The sequence below is a fragment of the Lycium ferocissimum genome, chromosome 7 (genome assembly GCF_029784015.1).
Source record: "Lycium ferocissimum isolate CSIRO_LF1 chromosome 7, AGI_CSIRO_Lferr_CH_V1, whole genome shotgun sequence".
NCBI classification, from domain to species: Eukaryota; Viridiplantae; Streptophyta; class Magnoliopsida; order Solanales; family Solanaceae; genus Lycium; species Lycium ferocissimum.
The window spans coordinates 54765424-54788971 of NC_081348.1; the positions used below are offsets into that span (position 1 = coordinate 54765424).

The window sequence follows — 23548 nt, forward strand, 5'->3', positions numbered from 1 at the left end:
TTTAAATCCACACTACTTGAAATTAAATTCTTTCAAGATGGATGGGAGAAATTTATAACTGTAGCTTGTTTTATAGAATCCAATCTCTTAGTGGTGATATAACACTTGAATTTACGAAGATTTGCGTCTAAACTTTCAGCAAACGGGTATTCAATTGCTTTCCTTGAAGGGAATCTAAGAGTTGAACCATTGAATCTTCTAACCCAGTCTAAGTAACTATAGGTTAAGGTTCTTCGTCAGCACTTTCATTGTCGTCTTCGGCTTCCATATTCTCTTGTCTTCCACTCCAATGACATGAGAAATAATCTCTTCATCAGTGAATGCTTAATGATAGGAGGTGTTGCATCAAACTCCACATATGTATTCATATGTAATATTCTCGTCATAAATATAATATATAAAATATCAAATTAAATATTTGGTCAAAATCTATACAATTTATTATTAATAATCATAGATATTCTATTTTTATAAAGATGGTTAATAATTATATCTAAATATAAAAAAGATATTCACTTATAATAGCATATCTAAACCACAATTTTTTAAAGTCGGTTCTCTTTTTTAAACTCCATGCAGTCAAAATGCGTCATAGAAATCAAGATGGAGGGAGTAGGGATGTTCACGGTTTTGGTTAAAACCAAAACCAAATCGAGTACTGACTAAATAAAATAAGTTTAAAGTGGCTAAGTTATGGTTTTAGACATTTAAAACCCGACTAAATTGGTTTGGTTATGGTTTTAATCAATAACTGATTCAAACCGAACCATGAATATCCCAGGAGGGAGTATCATTTTTTAGTAAGATTCTGCAAAAGTACCAAGATTAGCAGATCTAAATTCAAATTCCATCAACAGATGAATTTGTGTACATTAAGTTGATACCCTCTCCTAATGAACCTTAGAGTGTGAAATTTGCACCAGTTAATTGATGCCTGATTTTTTTTATTTTTTTTCTAAATATCGTTTCTACCGAGTACTGACTAAATAAAATAAGTTTAAAAATAATGATTTCACATCTCAAGCATTGGAATTTTCTGTATTTAAAGTGAGTCAGGTGGAGCCTCGTTCGGCTGATGTGAGGAGCAATGGGGTCCAGAGCATGTCAGTTGTCTTACTACTAGATTTCATGATTATTTTAATAAAAAGAAGGATTACAATGTAATCCAATAATGTTGAGATTATTTTGAATTCAAGAAATTGATTACTATGTCTTCAAGATTTGTTTTATTATTTGAATGACATTTTAAGTTTAAAGCGATACCAACGAGGATTGTGGTGTAGTGGCTGACACTACTTCATCCTTAATCAAGAGGTCTCGAGTTCGAGCTCCCTTGGGTACGGAGTCACCCTTGTTAGGGAGTGTTTTGCCCCCCAATGTGGGATTACCCGGCATAAATCTGGATTAGTCGGGTCCCAATGCGGATATCGGACACCAAATGGGAAATCAAAAAAAAAAAAAATTAAAGCGATGGGGACTAGATTCGGAAAAAGGGCCAAAATTAACTTTAACTTTGAAAAATAGTTCATTCATACTCCTTCGTTACACTTTATTTAATTATACCCTTACGGTTATCTTGTATGGGGTCAATTATTATACATCTAAGCATTGCCACGTGGCATATCCTAATTTCTTCAAAAATTATTTTACCCTCAAATAATTTTTTACTCACTAAAATAACTCAATCCGGCCGGAATTTTTTTTTTCAAAGAAAAATAATACGGATAATTTTTCAAAAAAAAAAAAAAAAAAATTCCTTATTATTTTTGCTGAAAAAAAAAAAATTCGGGTCGGATTGAGTTATTTTAGTGAGTAAAAAATTATTTGAGGGTAAAATAATTTTGAAGGGCTAGGATGATGCCATGCGGCAACAGCTAGACAGGAGTAGATAATTGACCCCATAGTATAACTATAAGGGTATAATTGGCCCTAAAGTATAACGAAGGGTATGGATGAACTATTTTTCAAAGTTCAGGGATAATTTTGGCCCTTTTCCGAACTAGATTTGATCCCCAATCATTGTACTGGTAAATTTATGTTGAAGTTTATTTAATTTTAACCTTCTTTTTATAAGTAAGCTAGTTTATTTCTATATTTTTTTCTCATGCTTTTTTACATAGGCTTTTTAACTTTTAAAAAAGGCCAAACCCATCGACAGACACCTGTGGTCATCCACTTCTTTCACTGAGTCCATCAAGTGACCTTTGTTCCATTTAAACACTTCAAAAGGTGGTCATTCCTATTCCACTTAGACACTTTTTGCAACCGTTATCTGAGCAAAGCAACACCAAAGGCCGCGCCACCTCATTGCATATCCAACCAGCCCAAAAGCCCCAATTTTTAATGATCAAAACTCCACGAATTTACAAATTAGTGAATTTACAATTAAAATGAGTTGACACAATTTAATTGAGTTGGCACAATTTAAATGAGCTGGCACAATTTAATTGGCCACTTAATCCACGTAGGAGACGACTGGTATTGGTTTTACTCCGATAATGGTGCAAAAAATGTCTAAGTGGAATAGGAATGACCCACCTGAAGTGTCTAAATGGAACAAGGGCCACTTTAGGTGCTCACGTGAAAGAAGTGGACGACCACAGGTGTTTGTCGATGGGTTTGGCCTTTAAAAAAAGCGATCCATACTGGTCTGATCACATGATTTGTAATGTGTTTTATTATAAACCATCACCTGTCTTATAGAACGATAAAAGTTTACCATGTTGGAGAATTGTGCTTGATCTCATAATTGGTAATAAAAGTCTATATGTCTAAACATATTCACATTCGTTGATACATTCTCTATTATAATAATTTCATTCGATGATACATTCTCTATTATAATAACTTCATAATTGAGCAATTGACTTAGACTTTATTTTTTAATATACTTTTTTTTATAATGTGTGTGTGCACACACATACAGATACCCTTTAGAGTAATTAGAAATAAAATTAAAAGAAAATCAACGGAAAATGATATGTGATAAAGGTGGAACTCTCTTCTCAGTCCACAACATAACGTGGAATCTGGATTTTTTTCTCTGAGCATGCACCAATTTTGTTAGAGAGAAAAGTGTTTTGACGCTATTGGGTCAAGTCATAAGCCTTCCACAAGTAGATCACTATAAAGAGACTAAGCTCTATTTCAGAGATCGGACTCTCTTACACATTGTAATTAGCTCTTACTAGTAAGGAGTTGTTCCCTTGCTAGATTTGTTGGACCCACATGTTTCTAGCTGGACTACCCTAATGAATGAAAGAAGCGTGCCGATAGACTTCAAAGGCTCTTGCTCTGCCTATCCTCATACTTCTTATTTTGGGGATCATAGAAAGGTATAAACCGTCTGTAATGTGTGAGTTAGACGCACATCACGAGTTCAAACTATATTACTGATAAAAGCATAATTCTTAAGTGGAGGATGTTGAGTGTCCCACATCGGCTAGGGATGAGAGATCATTTTTTGCACGGATTGTCCTTCAAAGGCGTTGGTCTTTAATTTTTGCCCCTCAAATTGCTGGTCTTTAATGTTTTCCCTTCGCCTAAAATACCCCGAGGTTCTGGGTTTGAATCTCGGCTCAGTAAAAAAAAAAAATCGCAGGGCAGAGTTCGTAGCAAAATTAGGCCTATTCGAGCAAAAGTTAGGCCTTAAGGCAAAGAGATTTGCAAAATTCTAGCTGAGTAAAAAAAAAAAAAAAAAAAATTGCCATAAGGCAAACCTTAAGGTAGAGTTTACCTTATGCTTGAAGGCAAAACTCTACAAACTCTGCCTTAAGGGAGAGTTTTGCAGGCAAACTCTGCCTTAAGGAGAGTTTTGCTGGCAAACTCTGCCTTGCGAATCCAAACTCTTCATTGTAATTTCTTTTTTAATTTTTGACTGAGCGAGAGTTCGAACCGTAACCCAGAAATTTTAGGTGAAAGACAAAAATTAAATATTTTCAATTTGATGGGCAAAAATTAAAAATCACCCCGAAATCATTCATGCGAATTGCTCATGAGAAATTTGATCTCCTTATATGGACTTGAACAATCCTCACCCCATGAGCTAGCATTTAGGATTTGAGTTAAGCCCAAAATTCATTTTTACGCAGCAGATATTAGCGAACTCATTACTCTTTGAATCTTGAATCATGCGTTACTAATTATCGAAAATTTCTCTTTTATACCAAAAAAAAAAACATAGGAAAAGGATTAGGTGAAAGTCGGAAAACAAGGAGATAAAGAGAAGAAAAAGTAGACATAACTGGGGTTAGTATGTGGTGTCAAAGTTGCCCCACGTGATAAAGAGTGATTGAGTTCGCACATGCAATCCCACCTTTAACTTCAAATAGTAGTAGCATATTTCTCCCGTTAGCTATCACCATCCTTTTTTCCACCTTCACTATTCCCATTTTTTCTTAAAAAGTAAAGAAAATCACCTTTTTATGCTTTATGTAACGCTCAAGTTACAAATATATTATTCTTTTTTTTGTTTCCAATTTATATTTTGATGAGTGAGTTTGCTATCGTGGTAACTCATATTATCACCGATAAGCAGGTTGGACGTCGAATAATGTAAGCTAAGAGAACATGATAATTCTTTTGGATGGAGTGCATGAAAGAAAAATACTCTATATTTTACTACGATATTGGTGAAAATACACACATCATAGCAAAAGATTTAAAGATTAGAATTAGTAGGAAAACATATCTGTTGTTAACTATGTCGGGTTTTTCTAAAAATTGTGCATACGCTTAGAAAATATGTGTGAGGAAGTTTAGAATATCATATCATTTGAATTTGATAGTATAATTTCAACAGGTGCTAAGACAATAAAAAAGAAAAAGAAAACTTGTGAGACAAAAATCAGAGTGGGTGAACTAATAATTAACCAATCTACTTGGAAGAGTTCAGGGTAAGAAAGGAACAATGGGAATGACTAGAAAAAACTAATATAATTAACCAAATAATTAGATCACATGCCTTGACTAAGAATAGTTTGTATCTATACATCCGACAAATATATCAAGAAAATAAAAAAAATTGCAATATTAAAAAAAAGAATAATTTATGTGATAACATCGAAGATTTTTATCACATCGAAGATTTTGCCAAAAATATTACCTCCGTTAATAACTATCTAGTTTACTGGGGGCAATTCAAAGTTCACTTACATTAAATTTTCTCCACTATCTGTTTTAATTCAAAAGGGAAGGGCGATATGGTAAAGTGCGTATATATAGTCTGTTTAACATTGAATGACAGAATGACCAATTAATTTATAAATTTTGTTACACCTTAAATTGCATTGGTACTTTACACATGAATTAATTATCTATATCTCTATGTTCGTGTTTGTAATGTATATACACGCAGTTGAAGATGAACTGATATTTAACCAAAGCCGATTTAGAGCAAGAGGGTAACATCTTCGAAATGCTAATCCTACCAACTAAAAGAATCAAATTTAGTTACTATACAATTAACACTATAAAAATATCTATACATCGTGTCACTTGCTAACTAACCTACTGTAATTAGTACTTAAACTACGCATTTAAATTATTTGGTAATGACACTTTGATCCAACCCTCCCCTCCTCGATCTCCTTCTTTTGGCTGTTTTCTTGATTTACGATAAACAATATGGAAACCTTTGCGAAAGTTTTCCAGCAGGGGCGGAGTCACAATAGAAGTTACGAGTTTGACAGAACCCAGCTATGTAGCTTCAGCTCAAAACTCCGTATTTTATATTAAGAAATTCAGCTAATATGTATAGTATTGTATCCCCAACCCAGTAAGCCAAAAGAGTTATGGTTCTGAACTCTTAAACTTAAATTCATGGATCCAGCTCTGTTTTCGATTTTTCATGATTTTCTTGGTAGACATGTTAATCGTTCCAGAAAAGAAGGAATAAAGTACAAAGTTTTTTTTTTTTTACCTTAATTAATGTAACAAATTTGATGTGATTCTAGCAGTGGCGGATCCAGAATTTTCATTCAGGATGTTCAAAAAAAAAAAAGCTAAATATAATTTATTCAGAGTGTTCAAAAGTTAATATATGCACATAAACACAGAAAATTTACCCTATATATACACTGTAATTTTTTGCCGAGGGTATGAGGGTGGACACCCTTGACAACATGTGGATCCGCCCCTGGATTCTAGTCGATGTGTAATGTGTTATGTGTTACATTACATTATTACTACAAATCAGTAAGAAACGTACTCCTCCAAGTTGTAAGTGCATTGTACCAAAAAACAAAAAACAAAAAACAAAAAACGAAAAAGGTGTAATTTAGTACAGCTTCTAAAATAGCCATATCCGTCAAAGAGTAAAGACAGTTGCACAGCACAAAAACAGTCTTCCTATAATTATTCGTCAGATACAACATACATAGTAGTACTTTTATTCTAGCTGAAGCTCCATTGGATTCTTATCACTACATAATAAGCTGACACTGTTACTTAAAGTGCACTCAAAATCTCCATGTAGCGTACCTTTTAATTTTCCTCTTTATTTCTATATATAGAAATGCCCCTGCATTTGGTAAAGATTTTGATTCTTCTCTGCTAGTAATATTATATCTCCAATTAATTCTTAATATACTTTCGGCAGGTAAAGATACTACTGCTTTTGTTAAAATCAGAAATTCACATGCTAGTTCGTTATCAAGTCACTGCCTAGCTATATCTATTTCAAGATCCGCAATCCGTGGAAGTACTGGAACCATCTGGCAATCTAGGTGAAGGAAAAATTATTAGATATATAGGAGTATACTACAAGCAATAAGTCTGTAAATGTTCCGATATATCCAACTGCAGTGACATTCTATACAGGCACTTTTCGAACAATACAGAGTTAGCGGTAAAAAATATACCTAAACTATTATTTTCTCGCGAGTTTTATATCTTAGCTATCTATTGTCCCTTTACCTATCTAAACTATCACTCCCTTCTTATTAAAACGCATCTCGGTGCTAGTTTAGGTAAGTAAATGAAATAATGGATAGTTAGCCAGCTCTGTATTGAGGTGTGTTTTAATACAAAGGGAGTGACAATTTAGATAGGTAAAATGAATAATGTATAAGTGAGGTATGAAACTCGGAAAAAAACGATAATTCAGGTGTGTTTTTAATTTTACCATTAACTCAACAATATATAAATATATCATCAAATACTCTGAAGAACCTTTTCATCTCATTAGTTTAATGATAGCATAACAAAATAAATTGAAAATCAAGAAGTGCCATTGAAAGATCTGAAAAAGGACAAAAAATTAGTAAGAGGAATATTCTCACTTCTCACCCTCCTTCCTAATTTTTGTCTTAGTTTGTCAATTTATTTTGTTTGTTCTATGCGAGAAATAGCATAGAGAATGAATAAGGTGATGTGACATGTCTCATTGGCCAGATCATTATTTATTTATTTTTCTTAGAATTTTGAATTTTTTTTCTCATCTTTTGTCCTAAAAACCTCCCAAAAAGATTTAATATGCCTTTCCTCTCATTCCTTTAAGTCCCTTCTCTTCCTTCTATTACCAAAAAAAAAAAAAAAAAAAAAAAAACGGAAGTGAATTTTTCCTCATTTTTTTGGCCTTTACTTCTCATTACTCTCCTTACTAAATATGTGTTTAATTCCTTCCTTTCAAAAGGAAGTGTAACAACTGAAAAATTAATGAACATAATGGTGCAATTACATCCTAAAGACTTACCTATTTGAATTCTAGCTAATGAAATGACTATTACACTAAATATTGTTGGCAACGCTCTTTCTCTTCACAACCGGATATTATCCTATGTTTATTCCCATCTTCTTCTTCATAATTATTTTGTGTATTTTGTTGATATCTATCTTTGGACACTGCAAATATTGAGAAGAAGCTTTACAGTATGGCTCCTTATCCCATTTGTTATAGCCTCCTGCTTCATTTTCTGAAATTATCATGACACGATATTTCATTAAAAATTAATAGTACTACTTTCTTCTTTATATGTAGATTTAAGATTCATGGTGTTTGTCGCATTACGAAGTCATAACTAGCCAGAGATATATCTACTCAAATTATGCAAGTTCGCGTGGAAGGCGGGGACTTCCGACAAATGAATAAAGAATTTAGAAAGCGGAAAGTAATCTTCATGTAAAAAGCACGCATTTTACAGAGCTAATAAGAATTCTCTCTCCGAGATCACATTAAGCACCATTTTTCTGGCAATTCTCTTTTTTCGGTGGAATCCTTTGCGCTTATAGGTAGTATTTTGTTGGTTCTTGTGAATTGTATATATATTCATATTTTTGTTTCATGAATCCCCCCTACCTTAAGTTATCCTTTTCATTCCATATTTGGAATAGAAATATCGCAAAAGAATCATTACATAAGCATATGTTGACCTAACAAGTTTTTAGATCAGAATCAAAGAAGTTTCATCATCACTTTTCATCCTACAACCAATTTCATTCATTGATGATCATATTCTTCTCCTTTTGTTTGTCCTTTTATGTTCATATTGTTCATCTATATTATGCAAGTTATGAGAAAAATGAAACTATAGTGATAATATTTTGCTCAGCTTTCAAACAAATGTGACTTCTAATCATCAGACTCAACTTGAAATTAGAAAGAAGAACCAGGATCTTGAAAATCACAATGTGGTAAACTTTAGGCATCTCATCGAAAATTTCTTCTTCTCATTCTACTCAGCGCATTTGTGTGTTTAAATATCATGAGAATTTTCAAGAAATTTTGATTGATTTCAAAATCGTGCAACTTTACTCATTATCGAGAATAGGACTATTTTATATTGCACTTTTAATTTTTTTTCTTTTGTTTTATTAATCGGAAGGTAACTTTAATTATTTTTCTTATATTTTGTACTTTGTTTTTATGGGGTTGCAATTTGTTTTTTTTTTTATTTAAACATTTATGAATTCTTTTGTATTTGTATCAAGTGGATGTTCGTCGAGAGAAGTTCAGGCTAACAAACACGTGCTGAGGGATGGCAATAGGACGGTGCAGGTGCGGGGCGGTGCGGGTTTGAACCTATGCGGGCCGGAGCGGGTTCATTTAAAAAAAAAAAGATTCTTTGCGGGGTGGGTGCGGTTTCTTTTAGGAGCAGCCGACTAATTAAATGATTTAGCATTTCACCATGTTATGTTCCTCTTCATTCATATTTCATTTTAAAATTATATTTTTGCACTGTAGCGGTGGAGATGGAGACTGGTCCATTTAACATTTTTTCTGTGATCCTTGCCAGATCATACTTCAAAATTAATCTCTAATACCTCGTTCCTTTTTCTTATTTTTTTACTTGTAAATTATACCATGGAACATAGTGCTATGCTATGAAGCTGAATTGAGATGTACTCAATGGTCATAATTAAAACTCAAATAAGCAATACTACGTGAATAATCTTTAATTGTTCTTAATGTAGTTGTTCATATCCATGATGTCGAGTTCTGTCAACAATATCAAAACTTTGTATCAAAATATAGTGAAAAAATGCACTTAGCATTTGTTAAAGTTAATTGTAATTCAGATGATTACAGAAAAAGTTACGCTCTTATGACAATTTTAAAGGAAAATACAATTAATAAAGTGAAGGATAAAAATACTCTTAAGAGGGGCTGGGCGGGTCGATGCAGGTATGGTGCGGGGCAGGTAGATGCGGGTGGAAATGTTATGCGGGTGCGGGGCAGGTTGGGTTTAAATTGTGTGAGTTAAGAGAAAACCCGCACTGCACCCGCCCCGCCCCATTGCCATCCCTTGACATGCTATGTTCTTATTCTCTTTTTGTTTTCCTTTTTCTTCATGTTTCTTTCATTTCAGTCATTGATCATTTTTATGCTAATTAAGATGTTAGTTTTGCTTTATATATCTATATATATATATATATATATTGTCAAATTTCTTTTCTTTGGTGAAACAAATGTTTTAAACTAAAAGTAGGCAATAATATTTATACCGGATAAGTTTCTTTATATATTATTTTTATATTTTGGAATATTTTTACATTTTATAACCGCACGAAGCGCGGACACTTTCATAGTTAATAATATAATTTCAATCCCATAAATAGCACAAATTCCCTTTCTTCATCCATCTACAGTTAGAATTTTTTTTTTTGCCTAATCCAAAAATTCATTGATTTTGGTGAAAATTGTTCAAGATCATATGAGAGACATAACTTATAATTCCCTAGTTTAATCAATATAATGTGCGAAGCTGTAACATCCTATGTACATCCAAAACTGGACAGTCGGAGCGTGAACAACATAATATAAAATTCCAATATAGGAAAATAGTAATACAGATATGTCTACCTCTGATCCAGTATATATTAAGAAAATAGATTCTGAGTAATCTCAACCTAAAAAGAAAAAAAACTCCTTAGGTGAGAACTGACAAAGATCATATAACCACAATTTTGCAAATCTCTCAATAATATATGGGACATACACTTTAACTTCAAGTCACATTAAAATTTAGCTACGTGATTCAATTTTCCTCTTATTAAAGAAGTGTAATAATATCCTATCCAGAAAAGGAAAGAACATCAGAGAAGTAGGCAATAGTGGTTTTTGATTATGTTTGCAGAACATGGAGCTTTCCTATATGTTCAAAAGAAAGCAAAAAGAAATACAACATATAGAAGTATATTAATTCTCTATCCACCGACTGCAATTATGTTATTTGTTTGTACAGAAGCACAAAATGCCAGTTTTTGGACAAGACCCTTATTCTTTAGTACTTCGGCAACACACATAAAGACGACAGTTCGTTAAAGAAAGTTGGAAAGAATTGTAGTAATATCCTATCCAAATCTATCTAGTGTTATTTAATGTTTGGCTATTCCTATTCAAGAAGATAACATTTTCGTTTCAAGAAAATTAAAGTGGTTCAGGGTACGACTCTTGTATCTGTTAGTTTTTTAATTTTAATTCAGATATTAATATCTTAATCTTCGTAAAATAAATTTACATATTCAAAAACTAAATAAAAATTTAAAATATTTAAAAGTTTATATGAAAAATTATTCAATTTTTCAAATAGTAATAATGCTATATTAAATTTAACGGAAGGAGTAGGGACTAGGGAGTATTTTACTCCCTCCAGTTAATTTTAAGTGTCATTTAAGATTTTGACACACCCATTAATGAGAAAATCAATTATTAGCATTTCTTATAATAGGTTATTTGACTGAATTACCTTTTATATCTCCGCAAGCATGGAATTTTTTTTAAAGTCTATAGATTTTTTCAGAGCAAAAATATATTTATAAAATTATTAATGCTGTGTTAAGAAATTAAAATGACACTTAATTAAAGAAAGAGGAAAAGACCATTGAGAAAACATATACACTAAAATACAGCATCGTTAACCGGGGAGAATCGGGATTCCGCGGAAACAATTTACTTGTTCTTATCCACGTAAAATTTTACAGTTATTAACTATTTTCGATAGTGCAACAAGTTTTTTATTTGCATTTTGTTTTTATCCTCGTAATCCAAGCCTCAAATACATAAACATTTAATAAGTTGTCACTTGTCATTACATGTTAGTGAGAGCTACAAGTTGAGTTGAAAGACGGGCCAGCTTCGATGTTGACATATTTAAATTTGAAATGTAGATTCAAGCATGAATATTATTTTAAATATTTTTTATAAAAAATATAATCAAACATCACTTTATATTCAACTCTAATTCTATAAATTTTAAGTAAAGGGAAAAATATTTGGAATCTACGACCAAACGCCTATTTAGTTTTCAATAATCTTAACGAAAAGTAAATAAAGTGGAAGAGGGAGGAGAGTTACATCGTACAATATCCTCTCCATATCTCACCTTGTCATTGAATTCAATTGACTTAGAAAATCTTATCCTTCTAGAGAGTGAAATTTGAGATATCCAGTATTTTCACTATTTGTATTCAGTATTCATTTGCCTGATTAATTCAGATTCATGTCATGTAATGAAGACATAATACAGATAAAATCACTCTGTAGAAATTTATGTAGAATACCTTGAAATTTCACTTGTGAAATTTGAAATTCCAGGACAATAACTATTATTTCAAAACGGCCAAAAAGCGACTATCTTTGAATTTTTTGCAGAATATTTCCATTTTGAGAACTCAAACAAATATCCAAGTTCCAACCTGATGAATGCTTGATTGTTTCAAGGGAAAATGACCTAATACTACTACTTAAGACTCTATATTACAAAACATAAGGATAGTTTTCCTTATTTACAAAACATACCAATAAAATTACAAAACATAACGAATCTGGAAAATTAAAAAGCTCAGCCCTTCCCTCTGCCTTAATCTCATCCAATCTATACGAATTTTAAGGAATTTCTAGCCTAGTTGAATACCTTTTTCTATACTCTTCGTCTTCCGATTCTTTCTCGCCTTCTCCTTTGATATTTATCAATGTTGTTTTCCTCCACTGACACCTTCACGTTCTCCTTGTCAAGCCCAGGCATGTCCATTTTTATATACAGGGCATTGCGTCCTCCTTCACATCCCATCCTCTCCTTGCTTTCTCCATTTTTGCTACCATTCTAGATTAGATCTGTTGCTTCAGTTGAATTGATATAAGAGTTTTTGGTTTGAATTTATTGAGTTTTGGATCTTTCTTACATTTATGAGTTTTTTGGGTTAGGGATCAAAATGCAAACCCTACTAAAACATTATTCTCTCCGACCCCTAAATCAGAGACACACTGCTCAACAAATCAGAGAAATGGAGATGTAAACTAGCTTTTTAGTGTGAATTCTCTTTCTATACATTTAACTAGAAGAAAAATTTGTACTAAATTTGTATTAATATTGTATGAAAGTTGTATACAATGTTGTTGTGGTTGTACTAAATTTCCATAACATAAACTTTATTCGAATTTTATATATTTATATACATATTTCATACCATTTTTATACGGTTTTCAAACACGAAACATATGAGAATTCTAATCTTTGGGCGAGATATACATATTTCATACAGTTTTCATATACAAAATATTGCGCGAAATTTTTAAGCCTTGAGCGAGGTATACACATTTCATACACAAATTTTGAGCGAAATTTGTATGCGCTGACCGAAAATATTCATATGTGTTTTGTAAGAAATCTATTGTTATATTTTGTAAACTAAAAAGTATCGTCATATTTTGTAAATATACCCTATTCTTATGTATATATGCGTCATTCTCCCTTGTTTCAATTGGACATGCCTTGTGCTGTTTAGTGGCCTAACAAGTGCGGATCTATGGAATAACAAGCCCACTATTTTGGTCTGTTACCCGAAAGCCCACTAGCCCAACTTAGTTCGTTTTTCTATTTTGGGGAACTTTCATAAATACAAGATATATAAGAGTTAATTATATAATTTATAACTAATTTAGATATTACAAATTGCGCAACTTAAAGCTAAAAACAAGGAGATTATTGCTATAAATAAAAATCTAAAAATAAGGAGATTCTTATATTAGTGATAACATAATTAAATGCATCTAAAAACACAATAAGTGATTACCTAAAAAAGCTCCGGCACAATAATTCATGAATTTTAACCCAAAAAATAAAGCTAATTCATGAACAAGTATATTATTGTAGTATCTGTTATATATATTATTCTATCTATATATCGTATATTGTTACCATATATGTTATTGTAGAGTACAAATGGTTGACACATAAAGTAATATATTCATGTATTTGGTATATAATATACATACTTAGATATACTAATTTCTACTACTATATCCACATATATTTTGTTATCATCTTTTCAGTGAAATTTGCCAATTTGAATGTACCATATACCTTTTTAGGAATATTTTCATGTGCTTTTGTTATACAATATTCCATATATTTTCGTGTAATTTTCTTAATATTAATATTAGTATATTAAAATAATTTATTTAGTCACAAAAAAATAATTGCATCTGTCATCAAGTGAAAATAAAAAAAGAAGAATAAAGAGGAGGAAACGAAAGAATTTTTTTTTATTTTAAACTGTAGATGAAATATGAAAAATTACATTATCTCCCATGCCCTTTTCATAGTTTTTTTTTTTTTTTTTTTTGGGGGGGGGGTTTGGGGGGTGGGGGGTGGTGGGGATGATTTTGAAAGAAAGAGAAAGTAAAAATTGGATAAGCATTAATGGTATTAACTCCTATAATTAAGTATTATTAATACTTTAGGAATGTATAAAGTTGTATTTTTATAATTAAGAAGTTCAAATTTTGAATAAGTTATATTTATGTAATATTTTGAAAGTTGTTGTAATCTCTTTAATTACTATTTGAAAAAGTTATATTTGTGTGACTTTCCCTTGTATTGTTCTATTAATATTTATCATAATTGAGGCCCAATAGGCCCAGTAGTATAGAAGCCCAATCTGTGTAATGTTATGATTGTTTATTGGAAATTACATCCAATGACTTTGGAAACGTGTGGTCTTGAATTTTTGACCGCACGCTTGTCCCATAAATAAACCTTCAAGATCAAAAGTCAAAACTTGTTAAACTTAAAATTTTGCCTATGGAGCAAACAGGGTCAAAAGTTCAACATCACCCACCTTTAAGGCAATTCTCGTAAATCACCCTCTAATTCATAATCTTTACCATACTTTGGAAGTCACATGGTCGGCAAGGCTGCAACTGCAAGAAACCAAGGTCTAATCTAACTTTAGAGGTAACATGGTCTGCAATTTAACCAAGATAGCAAGGAGTAAAAGTTAAATATTTTCAATCTAAAGTAAAATTATGGGTGTATTTGGTATGGAGGAAAATATTTATATATTTTTTTTTTCATGTTTGATTGGTCAAAATATTTTATTTAAGAAAATAAGTTCCTAAAAGACTAGGCAAGCGTTCCATAGTAAAATTAAAGTACGAAAACAGATCAGATAAGTAGTAGGCTGTACTGATTGTCTTCCTCTCATCCCCCAACACTCAACCCCTTACCGTCACCCCCACCCCTTGCACTCCTAACTCCCGCACCGTACAACCCTACCCCGCCCCTCGAACACCTAAGACTCCCCCACAGCCCTTAATTACCCCCTACCCAGCTCGTCACCGCCCAATGCCCCCAACTCACCCCGATCGTCACCTGCCATCCTTATAGTGTATGCTTGAATAAGATATAAACGCTCATGTAATAATATTTTTTATTTACTTATCAAATATCAGAAAATAAGTATAAAATAGCACTTAATTTTTAATAAATTTTCTGCCAAACACATCCTATATATACATTTCTGATCACTATTCTTTAAAGATTCTCTCTACATTTCATTTGTTCGGATTGATTCTAATGTCAATGCTAACTAATGGGCACTTGCTTCCAAGCTCTTAGTAAAACTATACTATGCAAAACTTTGTTACTTTCCACAAGCAGCCGATTAGAAATTAGATAGTAGAGTTAAATTCTGTCCTTGGATGCTTGCACCTGTACATGTCCCTTTCCAATAGGAGATAAGTATAATATTCTATGGCAGCTTGAACAAGCTAGAAACAGCTACCTTCCAATAAAACATTTAAGGTAAATGAAAAGAATTTAAGTTAAATATTCTAATATCTTATAAAAAAAATACATTATTACAGTAGTTTAAGTTATGATAGCGGATCAATTTTTATTATTATTAGGTTATTAGTTCATGCTTATTATAAAAATTATATGCAAGAATCTTCGAAATAACATAATTATATAAATTTATCTTTTACACTTTCGGTGCATGAAACTCAAACTAAGAAAATATACTGAGAAAAAGAAGCGAGATTACTGAGTCCGGAGCCTAAATGGCATAAATTTGCCACAAAAAAACCAAAATGGTATGCCTTTTTTTTTTCAAACCAAAATGGGTATTTCGTTGGATAACCAACGAAATACCCGCATCTTACTGTTCATGCCCAATTATTTCGGTCAAAATTTTTTTTTTTTTTAATTTTGGTGCATTTCGTGAAATCTTTGAACGAAATGGCATTAAATTTTTTTTTTTTTTTTTAATTTCGTTTATACAAAAAACGAAAGTAAAAATAAAAATATTTTTGGCCTATTTCGTTGGACTATAACGAAATAGGACAATTTTTTTTTTTTTTTTAATTTCGTTTTTGTTAGCCAAATTGTTAGCCAAATAAAAAAAAATATATATATATGCTTCAAGGGAAAGTCTCCCGCGGACTTTTAGTTCCAAAAAGTGCGGACTTTTAGTTGTGTTCAACTAAAAGTACGCCGGAGGGCGGGCTTTTAGTTGTGTTTAAGTAAAAGTCGCCGGAGGGCGGACTTTTAGTTATTCATACAATAACCATACATATTGCGGACAAACTATAAGATTTTATTATAGCCAACCAAACCAAACACGTAATGTTGATAACCAAATTCATATCAACTTTTCAACATTATTATTATTAAAATTGTACTCAGTTTCTACACGTAATGGGCATAAAAGTTTGCCCATTAAATTTTGCCTTATAAGGCAAACTTTTGTTATACCTTAAGGAAAACTTACGCCTTATGGGGCATACTTTTAGTTATGTTTTATGGGACACACTTTTAGCTAAGGCATTACTAAAAGTTTCCCTTGAAAAGTTAAAAAAAATATATATATGCTTCAAGGGAAAGTCCCCCTCCGCAGACTTTTAGTTGTGTTCAACTAAAAGTATGCCGGAGGGGCGAGACTTTAGTTGTGTTTAAGTAAAAGTACGCCGGAGGGCGGACTTTTAGTTATTCATACAAAGAACATACATATTGCGGACAAACTATATATATATATTTCATTCATGTACCAATGAAATAGGATGAATATATATATATATTTGTTTCTTTTGATGAGTATCCAATCTCAATGAATAACATTTTCCCACTAATGCGGATAAGTATTTGCCTACCGTCGAGGAAGTGGAATACTAGAAATGACGTATCAGATCATAAAGTACAAAAATATTAGTTGGTGCCATGGCAATAATGGAAGCCCTATCTCTTATGGAAGACACAACAGCCCATATTGGCAACAATTGCAGTCAGACGTTACTTCCACTCTCTCGTTTCGTTTTTCTTCTTTTGTCCTTCTAAGAAAATTGCTTTACATATAGTTCAAAGTTACTTCATGTTTTTACAATATTTCAATCTTTATATATGTGGAGATTGGATACTCATCAAAAGAAACAAAAATATATATATATTCATCCTATTTCATTGGTACATGAATGAAATATATATATATAGTTTGTCTGCAATATGTATGGTTCTCTGTATGAATAACTAAAAGTCTGCCCCCTCCGGCAGACTTTTACTTAAACACAACTAAAAGTCTGCCCCCTCCGGCAGACTTTTACTTAAACACAACTAAAAGTCTGCCCCCTCCGGCATACTTTTAGTTGAACACAACTAAAAGTCTGCCGGAGGGGGCAGACTTTCCTTGAAGCATATATATATTTTTTTTAACTTTTCAAGGGAAACTTTTAGTAATGCCTTAGCTAAAAGTGTGTCCCATAAAACATAACTAAAAGTATGCCCCATAAGGCGTAAGTTTTCCTTAAGGTATAACAAAAGTTTGCCTTATAAGGCAAAATTTAATGGGCAAACTTTTATGCCCATTACGTGTAGAAGCCGAGTACAATTTTAATAATAATAATGTTGAAAAGTTGATATGAATTTGGTTATCAACATTACGTGTTTGGTTTGGTTGGCTATAATAAAATCTTATAGTTTGTCACGCAATATGTATGGTTCTTTGTATGAATAACTAAAAGTCGCCCCCTCCGCGGACTTTTACTTAAACACAACTAAAAGTCCGCCTCCCAGGACTTTTACTTAAACACAACTAAAAGTCTGCCGGAGGGGGCAGACTTTCCCTTGAAGCATATATATATATATTTTTTTTTATTTGGCTAACAATTTGGCTAACAAAAACGAAATTAAAAAAAAAAAAAAAATTGTCCTATTTCGTTGGTAGTCCAACGAAATAGGCCAAAAATATTTTTATTTTTACTTTCGTTTTTTGTATAAACGAAATTAAAAAAAAAAAAAAATTTAATGCCATTTCGTTCAGCATTTCACGAAATGCACCAAAATTAAAAAAAAAAAAAAAATTTTGACTGAAATAATTCGGGCATGAACAGTAAGATGCGGGTATTTCGTTGGTTATCCAACGAAATACCCATTTTGGTTTGAAAAAAAAAAGGCATACCATTTTGGTTTTTTTGTGGCAAATTTATGCCATTTAGGCTCCGGACTCCGAGATTACTTATTTAAAAAATAAGTTAGTTTATAATTTGCTAAAATATGTTAAAATACATGGACAATGTATTTAAAAATCTATTGTCTTCTGCTGTAGGATTCACTTATATATATGCATCAATAAACTGAAACAGAACTAAAAATCTTAAGCTTGAACAAACCATCATCATGGGGCTCTGCCATTTCCTCTTAATCATCTTCTTCATTGTCTCTTTTCCATCATACAGAGGTAATAAATATATATACATCTCTCATTCTTGCTAGTAAGCTGATCAACTATACAAATAGGAGTATATACTTATTTTTTTTTATAACCATTCGGTATTCAATATTTTTAGCTCGATTAATTTGAATTTGTCTTTGCATAGAGTTCATTTTAAGAGTGAGACGCTCCTTATAAAAAAAGTTCTTCCTTTCCAAGTCTCGAACCCGAGATTTGTGATTAACGAGGTGTTTGGACATGCAATTTAGACTTCAAATTTGAAGTTTTGATTTGAAATATGTGTTTGTTTATGACCTTTTGAACAAAACTTCAACTTGAAATCTTGATTTCAAATCTCAAATTCACCTAAAAAGTAGAATTCCAATTCCAATTCCAAATCTGTGATTTTAAATTTTTTAAAATTTAAACCTTGATCCATAATTTTAAATTCTGTGGAAAAAGAGCCATATCAAACTGAAGTTTTGATAGTTTTCACTAATTTTGGGTTTTCTTATTTATGAGAAAAAGTACAACTTTTGAAATTTAAATTGCATGTCCAAACACAATTCAAACTTAACCTACCGAAATCAATGATTATAAATCCATGTCCGAACGCCAAGGGTGGATCCAAATACCATGGTTATACAAAAACTGTAGTAGACATATACTTACCATTCTTCTTAATTTGCTGCTAAATTTTGAGTCTCGTCTATCTAATTTTCTTCAATTATTTCCACAGCTGCAAATTCAAAACTCTTTCGAGAGTATATTGGTGCAGAATCAACCTCCGTGAAGCTCACTGACGTACCAATAAACTCTAACATAGAGTTCCATTTCATATTAGCATTTGCTATCGATTATAATTCCGACAACTCAAATCCTACACCTACAAATGGAAAATTCAACATTTTTTGGGAAAACAATCACCTTAACCCTACAGAAATTGCCTCGATAAAATCTCGTTACAAAAATGTAAAAATCGCGGTCAGCCTAGGAGGTGACACGGTAGGTGACAACAAGAACGTTTATTTTAAACCTAAGTCAATTAATTCTTGGGTTGATAACGCGATCTCCTCGTTATCACCTATGATTGAAGAGTACAACATTGATGGAATTGACATAGATTACGAACATTTTTTGGACACGGACACTAATGTATTTGCAGAATGCATAGGACAACTTGTGACGAAGCTAAAGAAAAATGGGAAAATACAATTTGCTTCGATTGCTCCGTACGAAAATAGTGCAATTCAAAGTCATTATAAGACTTTATGGAGAAAATATGGACATGTGATTGATTATGTTAATTTCCAATTTTATGCTTATGATAAAATTGGTGTGGCGGAATTTGTGAGGTACTTTAATGAACAAAGTTCTAATTATGAAGGAGGTCAGATTCTTGCTAGTTTTGTGAATAAAGGTGGTGGTGGTTTGGGACCTAAAGATGGATTTTTTGAAGCTTGTAAAGAATTAAAAAGACAAGGGAAACTTGGCGGAATTTTTGTATGGTGTGCTGATGAACCTACAAAATTTGGGTTCAAGTATGAGAAAATGTCTCAAAATTTATTAGCCTCTTTTTGATCAAGTTTGGTGAACGATAATAAAGAAGATTAAATTGCTCTGATTGAATCTTCTTCTTGTTTTATCCTTTATCCAACAAAGTGAAAAATTATTTGACGTGACCGATGTTATTTGATCGTTTGTGCCGGTTGTATCCGTGTAATAAACTGTCCAATTGTATAGAAAAATAAACTTGCTTCTTTTCGTACATACGTGGCCTTTTACACTTGCTGAAATTTTTCATTTTAACACTTAAAACTAGAGGTTCAACCTATTTAAACACTTACCTATAACACGTTCCCAAAAGATTTGTAAAACATGCACCAAAGCCATGTTAGTAGTTTGTATCCCATAGCTACATGTTCTACTAACATTATTATGTGTTCAAACGGAACAAAACTTAGTATAAGTGTCTAAATGAAAAACTCAAGCAAATTTAAGAGGCTGAATATGTATTGGAATAAAGCTTATTAGAAGTGTCTAGAAAACCTTCTACTTCAGCTTATATATATGAGATTGTTTTAAACCTAGAAATATATGAAAAACTCTATAACCTAAAATTCAAGCCGTAATCTCAAAATTAACAAGTGGAAATGCTAGTAATCAAAAATTTAGATTCATTACTCTTCCTCCGTAAGAAAATTTATTCATCCACAACTACAAAATGCAACCCAAAAAAAAAAAAAAAACACTCTAAGGTCATTGATTCACCAAAATAAAGGGAAAAAACTGTTAGCCAAAGAAAGTAGAACAAAGTAGAGAACCAGTGACACAAGAATCAGTCAATCATTTTTGCAAAATCAAGAAGATTTATTGAAATTAATTCTCTTACTTTAATCAGTAGACATTTTTGACAAAAATATGTCAAAGATTATTTGAAATTATTCTTTGTTATACTCTCTCCAGATCAAAAAAAGAGTCCACTTAGGCTTTTTTTTTTTTTTTTTTTTATCAAAAAAAGAGTCCACTTAGCAAATCAAGAAACAATTCACCTTATTCTTCCAAAATTGCCCTTATTCACATATTCCTAAAAGTCTTTTATTACTCCAATTTTCTATGATATCATTAAATAGGTTCAACATTTGGTTATTCCAAGTTTGACTACTATTCAATTTTTTTTCCATTCCACCTTTTTTTCACAGGTTTCAAGTTTGGCTCACTTATGATCTGGTATAGGCATTTAAAATTTAAATTTATTCAAGGCATTTGATGATCAAGGGTCTTATAAACAGTGAGATTAGGTAATTATTCCTCACCAACATACTCAGCTTCCGATTCCAGAGGAATATTTAGATCAATTAGAAGTGAGGAAATTTGGTGATTTTCTATTGTAGCCATGTTTATCTACTATGCAGAAATCAAACATTCTTTTATTTATAGGACAAATTTTGGTGGTAAATATTAAAAAATTGGCTCCATTTGACGTTTTGAAATTTTATGTTGGATATTAAACCATGTTAATGACCATTTTGAGAAGAGAAGTTTAAGGTTTATTTCTTCTGCTTTGGTAAGTGGGATCAGTTTTAACTTCTCCATAAACGAGTTAAAGAAAGAAATAATGGCAACAACAACAACAACAACAAGCCCAGTATAGTCCCACCATGTGAAAGAAAGAAATAATGGCCTTTTCTTTTAATCATTGCAATATGCTCATTCTAGTTAATGTTAAGTATGAGTGATCAAGTCCCAATGTTTCAAGTTAATACTTATGGAAATATTAATTAGGGATAGTTTAGTCAATTTACATTTTTTTTTTTTTTTGGAGTGAATAGTTTCTTAAGGGGTGTGAAAAAGCCTAAGTGAACTTTTTTTTGATCTGGAGGAAGTATTTGATTACTTCCATTAGAACTATTTCATCCAACAAGAAAATTACAACCAAAAATTGCTTAGTTGTTCAAATTAAATATCCCATCACCTTAAATCCTGAAATGGGGTTACAACTTAAAAGGTCACGCAAACAAGCACAGATTAGTTGTTCATATTAACTAGAGAACTTGATCACGCTTGGCGTGATTATAAAAGAGACTATTAACTTTACGAAATAACTTTTATAAATAAATACCTAAATATTAAAATAATGCAAAGTAAATTATTGTAAAGGCTAAAAGATATTAATTTATTTTACAGGGCATCATATGGAAAAAGGTGAAGAACAACTAAAAAGAATATGAAGTTATAAGAGATATTTGTAAGTCCCTAGATCAGAGATCTTAGAATTTTTTTTTATTTTTATTTTTTTGGTCTTAATAAAGAGCAGGAGAAGTCTAGTAACAATTGAGTCATTTAGACTTTTTTCAATAATCGGTCGAAGTCATGGAATATCCCTCGTCGAGTGAAATTTAAAACCTTCCCTTTAATAAAGAATTTTATGGCAGAACAACACATTTTGCCACCCTCTTATTCCATGTCCCGAACATATATTTTTGGCAATTGACATATTATTCTTAACCAATTTGTTCTTGAGTTGGAGACAATTAGAGAGAATATCCGGAGACACGATTAATGTTATCGGTTTGAATTTAAACTAATCTAATCTTTCACCATTTTACTATATATCAAAGTTGTAAACATCTTTTTTATCCTCGTTATTCAATTTTAATTATTAAATATTTTAAGGCCTTCTTAACATTTACTCTTAATTTCATTTGTAATAGGTTTTACTTGTGAAAATTGAAAACTAAAAAGAGTCACAATTTAAAATAAAGTTTATTTTTATTTTCAAGAGAAAATTAAAAATATGTAGATTTTAACATATAAGTTACTGCTTTTATATTTTTTAGTGACATTTAATTTAGGATAATTATTTGATTTTCTTGTATGTTATTCGTCTCGAAGTAGATAGGTAATATCTTTATTTTCTAATTTTGATTAAAGAAGAAGAAATAAAAATATTCAATCATATTGACACTGCCACCTACTCAAGAATATATGGGTTATCCTTTCCGAAACAGCCTCACAAGTTGATTCATACACACACACTCACCTCCACATTCTTGACACAAAAATTTTGGCACAATTTCAATTGCACACTTAGCACTCATTTCTTCTATTTCAGTGCCATTTCAACTTTACACAATATAGTCACACACTACTCAATCTGATTCATGTTCGAAATTTCCTGCATAAATCTGGAGAGAGTTAACATAATGCCACAAACAGACGATATAATAGAAATACAAGGATAGACAAAAGTAAAAATCGTAATGTCTTCAATATTTTGTACTCCTATATGTTTTTTTTTTTTTTCATCTTTGAAAATAAAGAGGACCAACAAAGTCACCGGGAACCAGTACAAGATTATTTTGACACCAATATTGTGTGCTGGAAGAAAATTGAGTACTACTACTAACTCATAATAAGAGCTTTTTGTCCATCAAACCGACTTCCTAACTTGTAAATATATTATGCATCCTTCCCCAACTAAATTAAACCCAGACCAGAACAACAAAGCATATTTTGTAGTTGTTAGGAAAACATTAACAAAGTAACTTTAGAAAACAAAACAATTATAGTCCCTGCAGCAAGCAAAATAAGAACCATGTCTCACAATTGTCAGTATGTAACC

General features: G+C 31.6%; 1 pseudogene; it reads left to right on the top strand.

Annotated features, from left to right (window-relative positions):
* The first annotated feature begins 13570 nt into the window (after nt 1-13570).
* Nucleotides 13571-20004, top strand: LOC132062343 (chitinase 2-like; annotated as a pseudogene).
* Nucleotides 20005-23548: the final 3544 nt, after the last annotated feature.